Consider the following 22566-nt stretch of genomic DNA (forward strand, 5'->3'; position numbering starts at 1 on the left):
TTACTTAGGTTATCTAATTTATTGGCATAAAGTTGGGCAAATAACTCCTTATTATTTCTCTGATTTCCTCTTCATTGGTGGAAAGTTCTCCCTTTTCATTTTTAAGACTACTAATTTGATTTTCCTCTCTCCTTTTTCTAATCAGATTTACCAAAGGCTTATCTATTGTATTGGTTTTTTCATAAAACCAACTCTTGGTTTTATTTATTAGTTCAATAATTTTTTTTTACTTTCAATATTATTAATTTCTCCTTTTAATTTTAGAATTTCAAGTTTAGTATTTGATTGGGGGGGGTTAATTTGGTCTTTTTCTAGCTTTTTAAGTTGCAAGCGGAGCCAAGATGGCGGAAAAGACACACGCGACTTTCTAAGCTCTTCTCTTACCCTCTTTATCAATATTATATCGAGCCTCAAAAATAGTCTTGACTGCTACAATTAGTAAGATAAGAAGTAGAACAACTCACCAGCCAAGAAAATCGCAGTCTCACCAAAAAGGTTGGTTCGGGGCCAGGGGAATCAGCGAGACTGGGAGAGAAATTAGGTTCTGAGGAGAGCCTCAAACCGAGGTGAAAGCACAGATCTCAGCACAAGCTTCGCAGCCCCAAACCGCAATCGGGGGGCTTTTCCTTGGGGCAGTTGTGATCCTGCACGGCAGTTGGACGCAGCCGGGTTAGCCTCCAATCTGCGCAGTAGGGAGCTCGGCTTGGGGCCATAGAGCTTTTCCAGGGCCGATTTGCATCAGGCAGAGATGCTGGGCAGAGTTTGCTGCAGTCTGCGGTCAGCTACTAATACTCACAGTCCCACAAGAGGCTCCGGCCTGGGGCAGTGACACTTTCACCCCTTAGTCTCTAGCCGAGGGCAATCGCTAACCCACACAGCCCTACTGGCACTTCCATGCCGGCCAGTGCTGAATCCACTTCCTGTTGGGGAAGGAAAACTCTCACTCAGACACTCCCAAACCTTGGGCGGAAATGGGTTTACATCCTCCCTGCTCTGCAGAGGAAGCTGGAACCCCCTTGCCTAGAGGCATACCTAAAGGCTTTAAAACATGAATAAAAAGATGAAAAGAACGATGGACAGCTTCTATGCAGAAAAAGAGCAGGTCAACAAACCTGAAGAGACCTCAAACACAAAATGCATCAGACTGTCCTCCCTTTACATGTCTCATACAAGAGACCATTAAAAGTCTCAAAAGAAGTTAGAAGATAAATGGGAAAGGAAAGAAGCCTTACAAAGAGACAACAACTTCCCTGAAATATGAATTGGAAAAGTTAAAAATTCCCAGAAAGTGCAGGGAAACAAAATTGTGAATTGGAAAAATAAAGAACTCCAAAAGAAATAGGATTTCAAATTGGAAAAAGACAAAGAATAAGAAAAGAGGATCTTGAATTGGAAAAAAAATAATTCACTAAAAAAAAATTAGTGAAATGGAAAAAAAAATTCCACAACCAAAACAATACATTTAAAACTCAATTGGACATATACAGAAAAGTAAAAAAGCTAATGAAGAAAATAATTCTTTAAAAAATTAGAACTGAACAAATGAAACTAATGATTCATTGAGACAGCAAAAAATCAGTCAAGCAAAAAAAAAAATGACAAACTGGAAAAAAACATAATTATCTACTCAAAAACGACAGACTTGGAAAATAGATCTAGGAGATAACCTGATGGACTTTCCAAAACTATGATGAAAAAAAAGAGCCTAGATACTATTTTACAAGAAATCATCAAAGAGAACCGAGATGTAATAGAATCAGAAGGTAAATAGGCATTGAAAGAATTCCTGAACACCTTCTAAGAAGAAACCCTAAAAAAAAACCAAGGAATATTTTGGCCAAATTTCAGAACTATCAAGATTAAGGAAAAAATTTTACAAGCAGCAAAAAAAAAAAACTATTTAAATACCGAGGTCCACAATAAGGATCACCCAAGAATCTGGCTGCCTCTACATTAAAGGAAAGAAGGGCCTGAATATGATATTCCGGAAGGCACAAGAACGGATCAGCCAAGAATAAACTACCCAACTAAGCTGAGCATTTTCTTCCAGGGAAGAAGATGACATTAATAAACAAATAACCATTTGTTTCTGAAAAAAAACCAAACTAAACAAAAAATTTTATCTCCAACCATAGAAACTCAAAAATGCAGAAAAAGTAAAATAACTCTTGAAAATTTATTTCTTTGTGATATACAAAAACATACATTATAATTTGAATTATACTAATATAACATAAAAAGAAATATGAAAAAGAATGATGAGAATAAGGTGGAAAGGGAAAAGAAAACCCATCCCACAAAAAGCAAAAAAACATATCTAAGGAATTAAGGGGAAACATTTGTAATCTCTCTCAAAATTCTCAAAAAAAAAATTACATTTTTTAAGAAAATTCTCCTCCCTCATGCAAAGAAAGGAAAAAAAAAAAAGAAAACAAGAAACTCAAAGGGGAAGATTAAAAATACTTATCATGAAAAAGGTACAATTAAAAAAGAAAAGAAAAAAAAACATAATCCTGGGTTATTAAAATGGCAGAAACCAATTTATAATTAAACCATAAATAAGGAAAACTCCCCAAAAGAAGCAATGACTGATCAAAATCAAGAAACCCTACAAACCTGTTTTACAAAAACACCATTTAAAACAGAATACATATGAAGAAAGAAAAGCAAAAAAATCTATTGTACAGTAATCCAAAAAAATGCCATCTATCTCAAATCAAAAGCAAAAGTAAAATTATCTAATAAAAAAAAAGAAAACTATCCTCTAAAATTAAAAAACAACAATATAATATTAAACACATATGCACCAAGGTAGGCTCCAACTTCCAAAGGAGAATTAAAGAGGTTGCAAGAAAAAGAAACAACAAAACGAATAGAAGGAATCTCAACCTCACTCTCAAATTGAACAAATCAAACCACAAAACAAAAAGAAAAATTAAAAATAAGAAAATATTAGAAAAATTAGGTATGTTGATCTTTGAGAAAATTGAATAGATAGAAAGAAATACTTTCTTCTCAGCAATTCATGGAAACCTATTCAAAAATTGACCATATATTAGACATAAAGACCCAAAATTAAATCGAAAGCAAAAGAATACTTTCTTTCAGATCATGATGCAATAAAGCACATTCAACAAAAATTAGGAAAAGAGACCAAAAGTAGTGAAACTAAAATCTCATCTTAAAAAATTGGTAAGCAGCAAATTATAAATACAATTAATAATTCTCAAATAATAAAGATGAAAACATCATAAAAATTTGGATCAGCCAAAGCCGCAAAAAAATTATACCTAAGGCTTACCAAAAAACAAAAAAAATTAAAATTCTTCAACTAAAAAATTTTAAAACCAAATTAAAAACCCCAATCAATACTAATTGGAAATTCTAAAATTAAAAGAGAATTAAAACAAGGAAATAAAACAAACAATTAACCAAACTAAAGTTGGTTCTAGAAAAAAAATAAAAAATAACCTTTGGAAATCTGATAAAAAGAAGAAAAGAAATTGTAGTCAAAAATGAAAAAACTTCCACCAAGAAAGAAATTAGAAAAAAAAAGTTATTTTCTCAACTTTATCCAAAATTTGATAACCTAAGTAAATGGATGACTACCTCCAAAATATAGACTTCCCAGACTAACAGAGGAAATAATGCAAAAATACCTTTCAGAAAAAAAAAAAACAAACAATTAAACAACTCCCCTAAAAAATCCCCAGGACCAAATGATTTACACGAAATTTTACCAACATTTAAAAACAATTGGCCCCAATCTATATAAATATTTGATAAAAAAAGAAATCCTAACAAATTCCTCTAAGCACAAACATGAACAATACCCCTAAACCATAGGCTGAAAAAAAAGAAAATTAAACCATCTCCCTAAGAAAATGCTAAACAAAAAATATGCCAAAACTACAAAAAATCATCTCCAAGATAAACACTAGATCAAGAAAGGTTTATACCAGAAATCAAAGGGCTTGGTCATAAAAAACTATCAATATAATGGCCCATTAACCAATAACAAAACCATAGATCATCTCCAAAGCAAAACATTTGATATCCAACATCCATTCCTAGCCCTGGTAAAAACAAACTTTAATATACGATTATTTAACCATCAGAACATCATTATGTAAAACAAACTGCAGCCATTCCATAAATCTGGTAAAAACCATCACCACTTCAATATGTATTAGAAACCTAGCCTTCCCAATAAGACTGAGAAAGAATTAAAGAAAAAAAGGAAAGAACCAAATTATCACTCTTACTAACAATGGTATTAAAGACCCAAACTGCTAAAAGTTTAGAAATAATCCACAACTTTAGCAAAGTTGAGGTAAAATAAAAACCCAACAAGTCATCAGCATCTTAATATCATAACAAAATCCAGTCAGATTAAAGAAAATCAAAGAACTACTATAATATAAAATATTTAAACTATTAAAAATCAGAACTTTATAGCAAAATTAAACCCCACAAAATTAAGTCATCTACCAATTGAAAATATTAAGCCTTTATAGGGCAAAATAAATAAGATACAAAACCAAATTCATTTAAACGCTAACAATCGATCCCCAAAAAACCATTTTAATACCTAGAAAAATAACAAAAAGTTCAATGGAAACAAAAATAAGAATTTCAAAAAATTAATGAAAAAAAAAAAATCAAATGGAAAGTCCTTGTGTACCAGATCTAAAATTATAATAGAACAAACTAAGTTAGCAAAATAATTATTTCAGTGAAGGTATGTTCAGGATAAAACATCAACAATTAGCAACCTAGTTTACAACCCAAAGATCAGCTTTGGGAAAAACTATTTGCAAAAATTCTGGAAATAAATGAAGAAAAGCAAATGATCCACCCTAATGAACACCAAGATAATCAAAATTTCATGGCCAGGCATAAAAAAAATTATTAATAAATTAAGGAACACAGGATTTACCTCTAACCGTGGAAGGAATCTTTTACCAAAGCAGAACTAAAAACGATCACAAAAAAAATTTATAACCAAACTAAGTTTTGACAAAACAAAAATGCAACAAGATTAAAGAAGGAAGCAATTAAACTGGAAAAATTTTACAGTCAAAATTCGAAACCTATTTCCAAAAATAGAGAATTAACTCTAATTTATAAAAATCGCCATCTCCAAGAAAAAGGTCAAAAATAGAACAACCTCAGATAAAATTGAAACATTATTCATATGAAAAGATGCCCAAGTCATTTAATCCAAAAACCAATAAGAATCCTAAGAACCACTACACACCTGTCAAATTCTAAGATACAGAAAAAATAATGATGATTGTTGAGGGGCAAACGGGAAAACTGGGACCATTGATGCATTGTTGTGGTTGACAATCCAACCATTTTGGAGAAAGTAGTTTGAAACTATGCTCAAAAAGTTATCAAACTGTCATACCCTTTGATCCAACAGTGTTACTACTGGATTATATCCCAAAGAGATTATAAAGAAGGAAAGGACCGTTGCACGGAATGTTTGTGGCAGCCCTTTGTAGTGGCTAAAACTGGAAACTGAATGGATGCCCATCAGTTTGGAGAATGGCTAAAAATTGTGGTATAGAATATTGGAATATTATTGTTCGAGAAATGACCCAGGATAATTTCAGAAAGGCCTGGAAGACTTACGAACTGATGCTGATGAAATGGCAGGACCAGGAGATCATTATATATTCAACAACAATACTATATGATGACCAGTTCTGATGGACCACCATCCTCAACAACAAGATCAACCAAATCATTTCCAATGGAGCAGAATGAACTGAACCACCTATGCCCAGAAAAGAACTCTGGGAGATGACTAAAAACCATTACATTGAATTCCCAATCCCTATATTTATGCACACCTGCATTTTTGATTTCCTTCACAAGCTAATTGTACAATATTTCAGAGTCTGATTCTTTGTGTACAGCAAAATAACGTTTTGGTCATGTATACTTATTGTGTATCTAATTTATATTTTAATATATTTAAAATCTACTGGTCATCCTGCCATCTAGGGGAGGGGGTGGGGGGGTAAGAGGTGAAAAATTGGAACAAGAGGTTTGGCAATTGTTAATGCTGTAAAGTTACCCATGCATATATCCTGTAAATAAAAGGCTATTAAATTAAAAAAAAAAAAGCTGCAAGCCCAATTCATTGATCTTCTCTTTCTCTATTGTATTCAAGTAAGTCTCTAAGGATATAAAATTTCCCATTGTTACTGCTTTGGCTGTGTCCCATAAATTTTGGTATGATGCCTCAAAATTGTCACTATCTTGAGTGAAATTATTAATTGTGTCTATAATTTGCTGTTTCACCCAATCATTCTTTAAGATGAGATTATTTAGTTTCCAATTACTTTTTGGTCTATTTACCCCTAACTTTTTGTTGAATGTAGTTTTTATTGCATCATGATCTGAAAAGAAATTTCTATTTCTGCCTTGCTGCATTTAATTTTGAGGTCTTTATGTCCTAATAAAGTTGGGCAATTTTTGTATAATTCCATGAATTGCTGAGAAGAAAGTGTACTCCTTTCTGTCTCCATTCAGTTTTCTCCAAAGATCTATCATACCTAATTTTTCTAATATTCTATTTACCTCTTTAATTTCTTTCTTATTTGTTTTGTGGTTTGATTTATCTAATTCTGAGAGTACAGGGTTGAGATCTCCCATTACTGCAGTTTTGCTATTTCTTCTTGCAACTCACTTAACTTCTCCTTTAGAAAGTTAGCTGCTATAGCACTTGGTGCACATATGTTTAGTATTGGTATTGTCTATGCTACCCTTTAGCAAGATATAGTTTCCTTCCTTATCTCTTTTAATTAGATCAATTTTTGCTTTTGCTTGATCTGAGATAAGGATGGCTGCCCCTGCTTTTTTTACTTCACCTGAAGCATAATAGATTCTGCTCCAGCCTTATACCTTTACTCTGTATGTATCTCCCTGCTTTAAATATATATCTCGTAAACAACATATTGTAGGGTTCTGAGTTTTAATCCAGTCTGCCTCCACTTCAGGAGAGAGTTCATCCCATTCAAATTTACAGTTAAAATTACTAATTCTGTATTTCCTGCCATCTTATTATCCCCAGATTATGATTTTCTTTTTTTTGCCCCCCAACCCTTTTCCCCACTTTTAAACTTATGGACCCCACTTTTATCATGCCACTCACCCTCTTTAGGATCCCTCCCTCCCTCCTTTGAATCTCTTCCCCTTTCTTGTACCCTTCCCTTGTTACTCTTTTTCCTTTTCTCTTTTTCTCTCCCACTTTTTAATGAGATGAGAGAAGATTCTCTGTAAAACAAATATGTCAATTATTTTCTCTTTGAGCCAACTCTGATGAGAGTAAGATTCACACAATGTTCCTCCCCTTCTCTAAATTCCCTCAGATATGATAAGTTTCCTTTGCCTCTTCATGGGATGTAGTTTCCTTCTTTTTTCTCCCTTTTCTGACACTATCTCCTTTCCATTTCTACTTCCCTTTTTTATGTTATATCAGTAAAATCAAATTATACATGTAGTCTTTTTGTATAATCACAACAGAAATACAGTTCTCAAGAGTTCCTTTTATCTTTTCTGCATCTCTTGACTCCTATGGTTGGAGATCAAATTTTTTGTTTAGTTCTGGTTTTTTTCCTTAGAACAAATGGAATTCATCTGTTTCATTAAATGTCCATCTTCTTCCCTGGAAGAAAATGCTCAGCTTGGCTGGGTAGTTTATTCTTGGCTGCCTTTCCAAATTCTTTGCCTTTCAGAATATTAGATTCTAGGCCCTTCAATCCTTTAATGTGGAGGTAGCCAGATCTTGGGTAATCCTTATTATGGCACCTTAAATTGTTTTTTTCTTGCTGCTTCTAAAATTTTTTCCTTAATCTGATAGTTCTGAAATTTGGCCACAATATTCCTTGGGGTTTTTATTTTAGGGTCTTTTTCAGAAGGCATTTGATGAATTCTTTCAATGCCTATTTTACCTTCTGATTCTATTACATCTGGACAGTTCTCTTTGATGATTTCCTGTAAAATAGTATCTAGACTCTTTTTTTCATCATAATTTTTAGCAAGTCCAATAATCCTCAGATTATCTCTCCTAGATCTATTTTCCAGGTCTGTTGTTTTTCCAAGTATATATTGGATGCTTTTTTCTAATTTTTCTTTTTTTTTTTTTTTTTTTGGTCTTGCTTGACTGATTGTTGATGTCTCAATGAATCATTGATTTCTATTTGTTCAGTTCTGATTTTAATGTGTTATTTTCTTCATTAGCTTTTTTTACTTTTTTTTTCTATATGTCCAATTGAGTTTTTAAATGAGTTGTTTTGCCCCATGGAATTTTTTTCCATTTCACCAATTTTTTTTAGTGAGTTATTTTCTTTTTCCAATTCACAAATCCTACTTTCTTAGGAATTCTTTACCTTTTCCAACTCATATTTCAGGAAGTTGTTATTTTCTTGCATAGCTTCTCTTTCCTTTCCCCATTTTTCTTCTAGCTTTTTTTTGAGACTTTTAAGGTCTCTTCTAGTGTTATGTGATGGAGGCCAGGTAACATTTCCTTTTGTGGTATTGTCTGGAGACTGCTTGCTATTAGTCTCCTTGGGGTTGCAAATCTGCTCTTTTTCTGTATAGAAGCTATTGATCATCCTTTTGATTTTTTTACTCATTTTTAAAGCCTTTAGGGTCTGCCTTCAGGGCAAGGAGGTTACCAGCTTCCTCTGTAAAGCAGGGAAAGGTATAAATGAGCTGCAAAGAGCAGCAAGGTACAGGAGTGCTCTGGGAAAAATTTCTCCACTGGAAGTGATTCAGATCTAGTTAGCACAGGTGAGCTGCAGGAGTGCCCAGTGAAGAACCCTACTGTGCAGATTAACAACTGCCCTGAGGCTAGAGATTGAGCAGTGAAAATGTCACTACCCCAGGCCAAAGCCCACTGTGGGGTTGTGGATATTAGCAGCTGACCAGGGAATTGCCCCGCAATGACAAGAAGTGTCTCTGCCCCAGCAAGCACACTTCCACTGTGGAAGTTCTATTGCTCCAATCTGAGCACCCCACTTTGCAGATTAGAGGCTGCCCCAGGCTGTGCTGTGTGGGTTCGTAACTGCCCCAAGGAAAAGCCCCTTACTGTGGATTGGGGCTACACAGTTGTGCTGTGATCTGTGCTGAGTCACTTCCAGTTTTGGGTGGGCATAGCCAGATCCTGTTAGGTTCTGGCATTCTTTTTTTTTTGAGTGGCTTTGTATTCTCTGCTGATCTGCTGTTTTGCAAGCAGAGCAGAGCAATCAGTCTATGCCAGAGTGATCTCTTAATTTTTCTAATCACAGAGACCACCCTAGCCCGATCTGCACAATATGCTGGCCTCTAGTTCTATCCCTACCTGCACTGATCTGTTCAGCCCCTCAGGACAAACCTTTTCTGATGAAATTCCACATTATCTTTGGCTGGTGAGTTGTCATACTTCTAATCTTCATGAGTTTTACCAATCAAACACTATTTTTGAGGCTGAATTTAATAATTGGTCATGAGGATATGAGAGAACTTAGAAACTTACACGTGCCTTCTCCACCATCTTGGCTCTGCGCCCCCTTTTGCTAGTTTTTTCAAATAGTCAACTTTAATTTATTAGTTCTATTGCCTATCTATTCTTCTCCAATTTTCAATTTGGGTTTTTTTTTTGTAACTTTTTAAAAATCCATATTCAGTTCATTTATCTTTTCTATTTTGCTAATTAATGTATGTTCTTTGTTGTTGTTGTTAAGTCATTTTTCAGTCATGTCCAACTTTCCATGATCCTATTTGAGATTTTCTTGGCAGAAATACTGGAATGATTTGTATTTCCCTCTCCAACTCATTTCACAGATGAAGAAACTGAGGCAAATAAGGTTAAATGACTTATCACACAGTTAACCTATCTAATTCCCTTCTATTTACCACTTTTGGTATTTTTCCTCATCATCTGGCAATTACATTGGAACTGTTTGCACTGGACACTGCCCTGTTAGTTTAAAAGGCCTGTATTCTCCCCAACTGTAATCCTGATTGCTTTTCTGTTGGTTGATTACATCAAAATCCTGAATTTCTAAAGACTCTCTGGGTGTAACCTCAGCTGCCATCATGCCCCACCTGTCCTTTGATTGATACTTAGGAGCTGGGCCTTGCCTTTCACTTCTCTGGGTCAATCTACATTCAGAGGCCCAGTGAAAGCCTCGATTGCATTTTGGACATGAAGTTTTGGGTTTTCTCTCACCGTGTCTTCTCATTCTATCTCCATATCTACAATGAGCTCTCAAATGTCCAACTTTTCCACACTAAAAACATCACCAATTTCTCTAGAAGTCCCTTGCCAAGAGGGACCCTGTCTTTCCATGTTCATCATAGTTTGGGTATAATAAGCATTTGTGCCCACTGTGGCACAGTGTCTTATGATCTCCTCTAAAGGAGTATCTTTGTCTAGTCCCCATATAATTCTTTTGCAAACCTCATTGGCATTTTCCTTAGCCAGATGTCTGGTCATTATTTCTGTTGCTGCATTGTCTCCAATGGTTCTTATTGCAGCTGTTTGCAAACGTCCCACAAAATCTGCAAAAGGTTCATTAGGACCTTGCTCTATTTTTGTGAAAGCTTTACTTCCATCTTTCTGTCCAGGGAGAGAATTCCAAGCTTTTATTGTAGCTTCAGAAATTTGCTCATACACTGTTATGGGATAATAAATCTGTTCTGTCACACAGCCCAGTGTCTGAGACCATATTTGAACTTGGGAAGGTGAGTCTTCCTGACTCTAAGCCTAGGACTCTATCCACCATGCTACATAGTTGCTTCAAATATGTTCTTAAGAGTATAATTTTTCCTCTGAGAACTGTTTTGTCTCATTATCACTATCTTTCACATAGTTTTTCATTGTTCCCATTAATTGTTCTTTGACCCATTCATTGTTTAGTATTTCATGATTGTCTCAATGCTTTTGATTATTCTACATTTATTGGTTAGTTTATAATGTGTTTTGATCTGTAAAATAGGGTTTAGTATCTCTGCTTTTTTTACAGTTATCAATTTTACCAATTACTCAAAGTCTCTTTGAACATTAATATGGTTTTTCAGAGGATTGGTGTTATCAGTAAACAAAGCAGTTAGTTTTCTGTTCCTTTATCCAGGTCACTGCTTAGGCAACATTAAAGAACAGAATGAGGATTATAAACTTTGGAAAACCACTCTGTTCCTTCAGGTTGTCCATGGTGGTCAGAGGAAAATTTACCTCTGAACCATGGCCAATATTGTGCATTTTGTATGCATTTTTTGAGATGTAGGAAAGGAGACAGCAGTGACCTGAATATTTAAATATTCAGCCTCATCATCTGGCACCCTGTGAATCCAAGTAGCCCAGTAGTAAAGCAAGACAGTAAAGCAATTAGCATCATAATATTCCTTTCTTAAGCCTCCTTATTCTCATTGTAAAAGGTATGGAGGAGGAACTCTACTACAATAATAGAGAATGCTTCATCTATGTCTAAAGAGCATACCTTTCTCACTTTAATGTGCCTCATATTTGCCTACTTGTGATGAATAATTTACAAATATTAGATCATTTGATCCTCATAGCACTCTGCAATTGCATAAATTCAAAACATCTCAGAGGTGGGAAGAATTTTGGAGATTATTTATGAAAACAAATGTTTTATTGATGTTTTTAAGTGTGTGTGTGTGTGTGTGTGTGTATGTGTGTGTGTGTGTGTGTGTGTGTGTGTGTGTGTAAAGGTTAAGAAAAACAAAACAACATATTGTTAGGTCTGAAAACTCAAGCCTCTCTCTACTAATACTAACATGTCCTCTACCATAACTCTTCAGCCAAAAATGAGTAAATATATTCCACCATTATTTTAGATGTCATTTTACCTAGCTCTCTCCTTGACATATGAATCTCCTCTAAAACTGCCTTTATGAGTAGATTTCCAACCTCTATATACTTTCAAGTTTAGTGAAACATATCACTTTAAAAGGCAATTTATTCCATTTTTCTAGAATTCATATTCCATCTTCTGTATAGGCTTTTAAATTTTTTTAATGAGAAAAGGAGATAGGTCTTTTTGACCTGTTTGAATAGGTCTCTTTAGAGAGCGTTCCATTTTCTTTTTCAACAAGATTCATATATTTCATATGCAGACTGAATTTCATTCTATCCCTTTGGGACTAACAATTTCTTGGAGTTCATAAGAGCTCATTAAGATCTACTCTTCCAACATCTAGGCCACAAGTCAGTTAGCTAGCTTCCCCTGTTATTTATTAAAAGCTTTTAAGATAAAGTAGCAACTTTCTTCCAAAGCTCCCATTATTTCTATTACTACTTCAAAACAATCAGTTCACTCTTCTACTTTGATAAGAATTACATTGTGATGGCACACTTCTTTTTCATCTCTGATTTTTTTAAATGAATTAACATTAAACCAAGTGAAGAATTTAATTTGTTCCTTTCTTTTTAGCTGAAATATATCTCTTAGATGTAAAAACATCTATATATTGTCACCTATTGCTAATATGAAATTTCTCCATGGCAGATATTTAAGCAATCCAAATTAATTACTGATCTCGTTTGCTCCTACAATACTATGGCTTCTTTTCTCCTAATAATAATGATCTAAATACTCTTCACCATGCCTCCTTCTTCCTAAAAATACTAAAAAAAAATTTAGTATTTAACTATAAAAGTAAGGGGTCACATATTTGTAAGTGCCTCCTATGTGCCAGGTACTGTGCTAAGCATTTTATAAATATTATTTTATTTGAACCTTTCAACGGTTCTGGAAGACAGGAGAATGGGAAGGGAATAAATATTTATATAAGTACTTACTATATGCCAGTCATTGTGATAAATAATTTACAAATATTATGTCATTTGATCCTCACAGCAACCCTGCAAGATAGATACTATTACATTGCCATTTTACAGTTTTTATCTAAAGTCAATATTGAACTCAGATCTTCCTGATACTAGGTACTGCATTCTATCCATTGCACCATATAGAAACAGAAATATAATACATTTGTTAAGTCCCCTATTGGTATAATTCCCCTGTCATTTCTTTTATTGTTTTCTAAACACATTATCCACATTTTGGGGACTTGATAGTCTTTACATTGATTTTTTCACTGCTTTGATCCTTACAAATATATCTTAGTACACAATACTATTCCAATGTTCCTTTAATGTTTTCCTTTTAAATACTCTATACCCTTCCATCTCCATGTTCCAGTCATGAATAACATCTCACCAAGTATCAGATATAACTATCAGACTGGTTTACCTCCTTATATAAATTTTGTTAGTTACCCTTACTCAGCACATTTGTACAATAAAGATTATGATGGTTACAATATCCTTTTCTTGAATAGTGTATCATATTGTATGTTTTCTCTCTTCCCCTCTGTTTGGAATCTGAAGTTTTCATCATCAGATTCTCTGTATGAAAAATTTTAGATATTTATATAAATTTATATAACACCTTTGTTAATTGTTCTTCATCCATGACCAAATGCCCATTTTTCCTATATCCTAGTCCATCCTTTTCCTGATCCAAACGTCACAATCTTTCCCCCTAATCACTTTCCAAGGTCTGGATCTTTGCCTAAGACTTCTTAACTCCATCCTGTGTTTTCTAGATCCTTTCTGAAAGATCTTTTTTTGCCTGTATAAATTACTAGAAATGATCAATAATCATCAGATTTAGTATATCTTAGCTGATTCTTCATTCATCCTAGATATATTAGCAGGAAAGACAATATACTCATTGCTATTTATATCAGATTAATATATAGTTACCTCAGTAATGCCCTAGCAAGGAATTGACATCCACTTTGTCCTGTCTTTCCTCCTTCTGACCAGTACTGGATGGCTCTCTTCTGTAGAGAAACCTGGATATCATCTCTTTTTGTGAAACAGAAGAAGCTACTTTCTTTTCAAAGGGTTCTAACTTCACTGTCTCTGAGAAAAATCTGTTATATATTTTTATGGTAGGAGCTTTCCTGTTTTATGTTTTATGAGCAAGGAGGTTATCCTTGGAATTTGATTGTTCCATACAGAATAGGACTTGAATTATTGATTTTACTTTTTTGCCTCTGGAGGCTTAAAAGATTCAGTGTAAAGGAAATTGGTACTTCAGAAAAACAATTCCCCTTGTTCTGCAGGAAAGCCTTTCTATCTATGTATTGTCAGTTGTCTTAGTTAATGCTGAAACAAAGATAAATAGGTTTTTTTTTATTTAATCAGGAATTGTATCTATTGTATGACGACTGTGCTTGCACCATGGATACCTTAGAATCAGCCAGAGTCAGGATAAGCAAAAGTCCTTAGTCTTTATTCTTAGTCTTTAGACATAGAAATGAACAGGATGGAAGTAGAATCTCCACAACCTCCTTCTCCCATGTTTACTGCCAAAAGTGACTCTGGCTAGTTTTACTCCACCCCCTAGTCCCTCCTACAATCCTCTGTATACACCAATCATTAAGCCAGCATAGGATAGTGGAAAGGAACATTTTCCAAGCATTTGCCCATAGAGTATTGTCCAATCAGTAGTTAGCCTCAAGTGCTCTGCTATCCTGACCTCAGTGCATCCACTCAAGAGTTTCAGCCCTCTACACTATTGGAATTTCATTTTCAAGAAGTTGTTTTATTGCATTTTATGGTCCACTATGTCTCATAATCTAATCCTGATACTGAATCACTGGATTATCCTGAGTTAGATGCAGCCTGGAATAAATCTCAAAGTTTGTTTTGTTTTGTTTTTATTCTTTATGGATGCCTTGACATGTGAGCCCTATTACTTGGATGGATTTAGATATGTTTGCAGTTTGTGGATCTTTGATTTCTCTGTTCCCTATTTCTCTCACCAGAAAGATATCACACAAAACAAATGGACCTCATTTCCATGTCACCCACCTTTCATCAGTGATCTGAATTGCCTTGAATTATTCAGTCTGATTTATTAGGATCATCACTGACTTTACTGGAGAATATGTATGCTACAATTTATCTGTTTTCCTTCCAAATGTTCTTAAAATGTAATAAGTAGGAAATGTTCATTTTTCTGAATATTAAATGAAACTAAGCTACAACTTGGGCCTACTATTGATTTGACCCTCTCCGTGACTATCATAATGGTATCCAATTGTTAATTCTCATTCATTGCATTCTGAACATTAGGGTCATGTGTTTATTATTATTTCATTCCAGAAAAGAACAATATGGTTGGTTGGCCTATAATTTTGTCTTCTTTGAAACATATGTTTCAAACTCCCCAATTCCCATTATTCCTCCTTTCAATTCCTCATCCAAGTAGTTCACTGAGCCTTTGATTTTCTCTGTACTGCATCTCACATTTACAAGTGGGAAAGCATTTATTAATCCCAAGTAATTAATTTGTACCCAACTCTTAGATACCTTAGGATTTATTAGAACATAACAATTTTTAAGCTTAAAAAGGCAAAAAATTCTCCATGTGTTTGTCTGGGGGAGAGGGGATTATTTGTTTAAAGTCCCTTTTAATATGTCAATATATCCAAATTATATTGAAAAACTCAATTAATTTAAAAGTAGATATTGTGGTTTCTTTTCTTGACTATTACAAATTCTGTAAAATCTGGGAGAACAAATTTATTTTAACCTCACTGAGACTTAGTTTTCTTATCAGCAAAGGAAAGGGAGAAACTAGATTTTAGGACTTTATTTCTAAAATTTTATGATTCTCATATGTAGAGTATATTGGGACTTTATAAGCCATTTAACTGAATACCTCTCTTGCCCTATTCACTACATTTTACCCGAGTTCACACAACTCTAACCAAATTTTTCTGCACCCATTACCTTCATAATTTTTTACAGCACAAATATATTTCATCACCTTTGTATACTATGACTTGTGCAGTCATCCTCCCATTGAGGGGCACATTCTCAGTTTCCAATTTTGGTTTGCTATCACAAAAAGAATTGCTATAAATATTTTTTGTACATATGAATACTTTTCCTCTTTCTTTAATCTCACTGGATTGGTGGTATTGCTAGGTCAAATTATGCATTTTGGGCGTAGTGGATATGGAATTAGAAATTCAAATCTTTACTCATATGTTTATCAACAATGTGACCTGGGAAAAATGACTTAGATTCAGTCTTCTTATACCTTATGAATAATGTAAACATAATTGCCATGTATATATTTTATTAAAATATAGTTTTGTTTCTGCTCTTATTTCATGGGGTTGCCAAATCCCTAAAAGAAAAATAATTATTTTTCATCTCTTTGGAAACTCTCTAGAATGCTTAAATGATGGTCTAATTCACTGAAATATTCTAGTTTCTACAGTACTACAACTCATTCTTTTTCTCCTTTTCTTTGTTCCTTTCATTTTCAGATTTCCTCAAGGTGGAGGTTGCTATATCTTTTCTTCTATATTCTGTGTCAGGTGAGTTAGGCTTCTTTTTTCAATCATGCTAATATAGACATAGTTCCCTAATCAACTTGTAAGAACAGCTCTCTAATCAAACTGTGAGACTTTGTTCAAAGGTATATTTTGTTTGTGGGCTCCTTTCCACACAGCATACAGGTGTGCCTACTCGTGACTTTCTGAGAAAACAGAACTTCTTTTTGTTTTATATATAATGGGACTCACTCCAAGATGTCTGGCTAGCTCAGAGGGACTGGATTTTTATTAAAGAAGTTTTTTTTTTTCTATACTATGATTTAAAGAAATAAGTCAATAGATTAGCTCAATTTCTTTTTGCACCTGCTATTCAAAAAGTAGTCCATTGGTCAATAGAGCAGAGCTACATTCTGAGGAAGGGAGAGGAGGAATCTATACAATCACACAATCTTCTTTCCCCTGATACTACAGATGTTGGCTTTGGGTTAAAGGCATAGAAGTTGTATATGCTTATCTATGACCTTGATTGTACACTTTCCCAACTCAAAAGATGATAGTAGTTGGGACATAAAAAGATTTACTGTAAAAGAAATATTTAGGGGAAACTACATTTTGCTTATATATGTATATATACATATATATGTATATACATGTATCTATAGAGAGACATATATATCATAGACAACATTGTAATATCAACATTTTTACAATAAGTATCTCTGATAAAGGTCTTATTTCTGAAATATATAGGGAACTGAGTCAGAGTCATAAAAAATTAGTCATTACCCAATTTACTTTATTTTGCATCTTTTTATGTAAGTTTTTCCAAGTTTTCCTAAAATCATCCTATTCTTAACCATTCTCCAATTAATAGACATCCCCTAAATTTCCAATTCTTTGCCATCACAAAAAGAGCTTCTCTAAATATTTTTATACAAATAGGTCATTTCTCCCTTTTCAAAAAACATCTCTTTGAGATATAGACCTAAGTTATGTTATTGCTGGATCAAAGGCTCATGAAAAGTTTTACAATCCTTTTGGCCTACTTACAAATTATTCTCCAGAATGAATGGATCATTTTCAATGATGGGGAGCTTTAGTTATCAGTAGAAAATTATTCCTTATATTGAGCTAAATCCTGTCTCCTAATAACTTCCATTCATTGGACATAAATTTTAAAGTTTGGATTTAAAAGATTTAAAGTTGGAAGGATCCTTTGAGATAGGTAATAAGTATTTTACAGATATTCTCCCATTCTAACTTTATAGCAGCCTTGAAGTACTATTTTTATCCCTATTTTACAGATGAGGAAATAATTTGAGAATATAGCCAAAGGACTATAAAACTTAGCAAAATCGCTATGAGGTCTGTACCATAAAAGGAAAGAGAACTTCTATGTACAAAAATATGTATACTATCTCTTTTCTGGTGGCAAAAAATTGAAATTGAGATGATACTCATCAAATGGGGCATAGCTAAACAAGTTCTGTGACATGAGTGTGATACAGTACTGCTATGATGAGAGGGGGAGCATTTCAGGAAACAAAACAACATGGCAAAATCTATATGAATTGATGCAAAGTGAAGTGAGAAGAACCAGGAGATTATTGTACACAGTAACAGCAATGTTGACCAACTGTGAAATACTTGTCTGCTATGATTATTAGTGATCCAAATGAATTCCAAAAGATTCATGATGATAAAACATTACTCACCTCTAGAGAGAGAACAGAGGAATTCTAAATGCAAAATTGAAGTATAATTTCTCACTTTCTTTATTTTTATTTTTTGCTTCTTTGTAATACAAAAATGCTTTGCATGATTTCACATGTATAATTAATCTTGTACTTGCCTTCGTAGTGAATAAGAATACTGGTGGGCAGGAGGGAGAGAATTTGGAATTCAAATTACAAAGAAAAAAATTTTAAAAGACTAAAGTGGACAGGATTATGGTGAAGGTACCATTTATATTAATGTTAATGATGTCATGTGGTCCTTCTTAGCTGAGTCTTTCAAATTGATGATGCTCTTTTTTTCATCGAATGCATTATGTATTTCTCATCTTGTGCTTTTATGGTATTTTATCAGTTTTTATGATCAGATAGCTTTCATAGGATTAGCCAGTTACACATAGATTTGTGAATACAGGACAAAAGTTCCCTACCACATGCAATTTGGTTTTTCTTTCACCATATCTATGTTATCTTCAGTTCCTTGTGATTTTAGCACTCCCAAGATTTCTTTGTCAATGTCAAAAATGTTCCATTTTTTTTCCTATATTTCTACTAGGTAACTTAATCTTGAAAGACCACAATATAAAGGGTAAAGAACTAACATCAGGGTCAGGATGACATGTGGAGAAATTCTTGAGACTACTGAACAAAGACTGGAAAAGTAGATTTGGGCCAGACTCTGAAGGGTCCTAAATGCTAGACTAAAATGCAGTGTTAAGAATACTGCATTTGAAGGAAAAGAATTTATGTTTATAAAGCTTGGTCAAACATTTAAGATAACAAGATGGTCCATAGCATCCCACGCCAGTCATAAGTTGCCAGTTATCTTGATTTTTATCATGCCATTAGACTTCAATGATTTCAGAAGAAAGAATAAGGCTGATGATTTTACACAGCTCTGCCTCACTTAAAGCCAATTCATGCACAAATCAAGACATTATTCTTGATGTCACTGGTCCTCTTCAAAAATGAAAAATGAAAAACAATTATGCTCAAATACTGGCTCTGTCACTTATCCAAATGATTTGCACAAGTCATTTAATATCTCTGAGGTTCAATTTCATCATCTATAAAATGAAGAGGCTAGACTAGGTAACCTCTCACAGTCCCTTTGAACATTAAATTACATGATTACATGTAAGCTATTTATCCTTTAGAGTGCTGAAAACCCCCAAAGAAGTTTTTTGTTGTTTATGTTTAGCAAGAGAATGGCATGGTTCAGACTTGAGCATTACAAAAAGAAAAAAAATTGGCAGCGAATAAATAGGAAAGAAAAGACTGGAAACAGAGAGGTTAATTAGAATGTTACTACTATACTCCAGAGTAGAGATGGACCTTGAAATAGAAGAAAAATATGAGTACTTAAAAGATAATGGACAATGTATGGAGATAAATCATATTATTGTAGACTGAGAACTCATCTTGTTCAACCTCTTCATTTTAAAAATAAGGAAACTGAGAAATTTATAAGTTTTGTCAGTGGTTATTGTGAAGAAGGTGGATAAAAAAAGTTTCAAGTTTGGCTGACTAGCAAGATAATAGTGCCATCAATAGAAATATATAAGTAGACTTGGGTGGGGAGGAGCAACACAGTGGCCAATGTTAAAGGGGCAGTTGATAATTTCCTTTTGGAACATGTTGAGCTGGATATTTTGGTAGTGGGAATCAAGGAAATGTACAGCAGACAGTTGAAAGAAAGAAGACCAGAGTTCAAGAGGATCTGGACTGGATACATAGAGTCATCTGCATAGAGATGATATGGAAGGCATGCAAATGGATGAAATCATTAAAGAAAAGAGTGTAAGGAGAGAGAAAAACACAGTGATTTGGCAAGGAGGACACCCATTCTTGGGAAGTATAAGAAGCATGATGAATCAGTGAAGGGGAGTAAGGAATGATTAATCAAGTAAAAGAAGCTAGGAGATTACATCACAGATATTAAGGAATATGCAAAAGAAAGTGATAGTCAACAGTGTCAAGAGAAAGATAAAAGTGAAGGAGAGTTAGGACTTAGGAAAGGAGTATGTGTCATTCTTCTCTTTTGGGTAATCATCTAAAATAACAATTTCAAAAAAATTTTGGGATACCTAGATGGCCTGGAGTCAGGAAGACCTGAGTTCAAATGTGGCCTCAGCAATTTACTATCTGTGTGACTCTGAGTAAGTCACTTAAAGTTTGCCTTAATTTATTGGAGAAGAAAATAACAAGCCACTTCAGTATCTTTGACAAGAAAATCCAATGAAGAATCAGACATGAGTCATGAATGAACAAAAACAAAAATACAAAGTTATATTACCCCTAAATATGTCAAGAAATTGTTGGTATTTCTGTGAGTATTCTTCCCATAAGTGTATATTATAACCCATCCCATGCCTTTAAACCTGTATGAATTTTAAACATTTTCTACCATAGAGAAGGGAAATCTAGGTGGTATAGTAGGTAGAGCAATGGATCTTGAGTCTAGAGGATCTGAATTCAGATCCTCACAAATACATCAAGAACATCACTTGTTGATTGTGTTCATTAAAATTCAGTTTAAGATTACATTGTGAAAGCATACTTTCATTCATTCTCCATGACCTTCCCTTGATTTCATTGTCTGTACATATGTTTCAGGCATATGAGGTGAAGAAGAAAATGGCAAACCAAAAAAACCCAAAAAGGCTCTCCCTCCTCACCTCCACCTCTTGTTTCCTGGTCTTCCTTCAAGATTCATCTCAAATCTCACCTTCTACAGAAAATCACATTAAATTCACATTAAACTCCTCCCATTTTCTTCCTCATTGTAATTACATTTATTATTATTATTATTATTATTATTATAGCTTTTTATTTACAAGATATATGCATGGGTAATTTTTCAGCATTGACAATTGCAAAACCTTTTGTTCCAATTTTTCCCCTCCTTCCTCCCATCCCTTCCCCCAGATGGCAGGTTGACCAATACATGTTAAATATGTTAAAGTATAAGTTAAATATATGTATATATGTCCAAACAGTTAATTTGCTGTATAAAAAGAGTTGGACTTTGAAATAGTGTACAATTAGGCTGTGAAGGAAATAAAAAATGCAGGTGGACAAAAATAGAGGAATTGGAAATTCTATGTAGTGGTTCATAGTCATTTCCCAGAGTTCTTTCACTGGGTGTAGCTGGTTCAATTCATTACTGCTCTATTGGAACTGATTTGGTTCATCTCATTGTTGAAGAGGGCCACATCCATCAGAATTGATCATCATATAGTATTGTTGTTGAAGTATATAATGATCTCCTGGCCCTGCTCATTTCAGTCAGCATCAGTTCATGTAAGTCTCTCCAAGCCTTTCTGAAATCATCCTGTTGGTCATTTCTTACAGAACAATAATATTCCATAAGATTCATATACCACAATTTATTCAGCCATTCTTCAATAGATAGGCATCCACTCAGTTTCCAGTCTATGGCCACTACAAAGAGGGCTACCACAAACATTCTTGCACATACAGGTCTTTTTCCCTTCTTTAAAATATCTTTGGGATATAAGCCCGGTAGTAACACTGCTTGATCAAAGGGTATGCACAATTTGATAACTTTTTGAGCATGGTTCCAAATCGCTCTCCAGAATGGTTGGATGTATTCACAATTCCACCAACAAAATATTAGTGTCCCAGTTTTCCCACATCCCCTCCAGCATTCCGCATCACCTTTCCCAGTCATGCTAGCCAATCTGACAGGTGTGTAGTGGTATCTCAGAGTTGTCTTAATTTGCATTCTCTCATTAATAATGACTTCGAGCACCTCTTCATATGGCTAGAAATAGTTTCAATTTCTTCGTCTGAGAATTGTCTGTTCATATCCTTTGACCATTTATCAATTGGAGAATGGCTTGATTTCTTATAAATTAGAATCAATTCTCTATATATTTTGGAAATGAGGGCTTTATCCTAAGCTTTGACTGTAAAAATGTTTTCCCAGTTAATTGTTTCCCTTCTAATCTTGTCTGCATTAGTTTTGTTTGTACAAAAATTTTTCAATTTGATATAATCAAAATTTTCTATTTTGTGATCAATAATGATCTCTAGTTCTTCTTTGGTCATAAATTCTTTCCTTTTCCACAGGTCTGAGAAGTAAACTATCCTATGTTCTTCTAATTTATTTATAATCTCATTCTTTATGCCTGGGCCATGAACCCATTTTGACCTTATCTTGGTGTACAGTGTTAAGTGTGGGTCAATGCCTGGTTTCTGCCATACTGATTTCCAATTTTCCCAGCAGTTTTTGTCAGTGAATTCTTATCCCAAAACCTGGGGTCTCTGGGTTTATCAAACAGTAGATTATTAAAGTTATTGACAATTTTGTCCTTTGAACCAAACCTATTCCACTGATCAACTAGTCTATTTCTTAGCCAATACCAAATGGTTTTGATAACCACTGCTATATAATATAGTTTTAGATCTGGTACAGCCAGGC

The 22566-nt window shown here is 34.0% G+C and overlaps 1 protein-coding gene across 7 annotated transcripts in view; it reads left to right on the top strand.

The window, feature by feature from the left end:
* ADGRG2 (adhesion G protein-coupled receptor G2) overlaps positions 1-22566 on the top strand; it is a 196042-nt gene that overhangs the window by 53028 nt on the left and 120448 nt on the right. For 6 of the 7 annotated variants that reach the window (XM_031958908.1, XM_031958905.1, XM_031958902.1 and 3 more), the window contains exon 2: positions 16378-16428. The exons of the other annotated variant lie outside the window; for it this stretch is intronic. The gene's annotated coding sequence lies outside the window, so the exon portion shown is untranslated. The remainder of the gene's footprint in view (positions 1-16377; positions 16429-22566) is intronic. 7 annotated transcript variants of the gene reach the window in all.

This window comes from Sarcophilus harrisii, chromosome 3, assembly GCF_902635505.1.
Source record: "Sarcophilus harrisii chromosome 3, mSarHar1.11, whole genome shotgun sequence".
NCBI classification, from domain to species: Eukaryota; Metazoa; Chordata; class Mammalia; order Dasyuromorphia; family Dasyuridae; genus Sarcophilus; species Sarcophilus harrisii.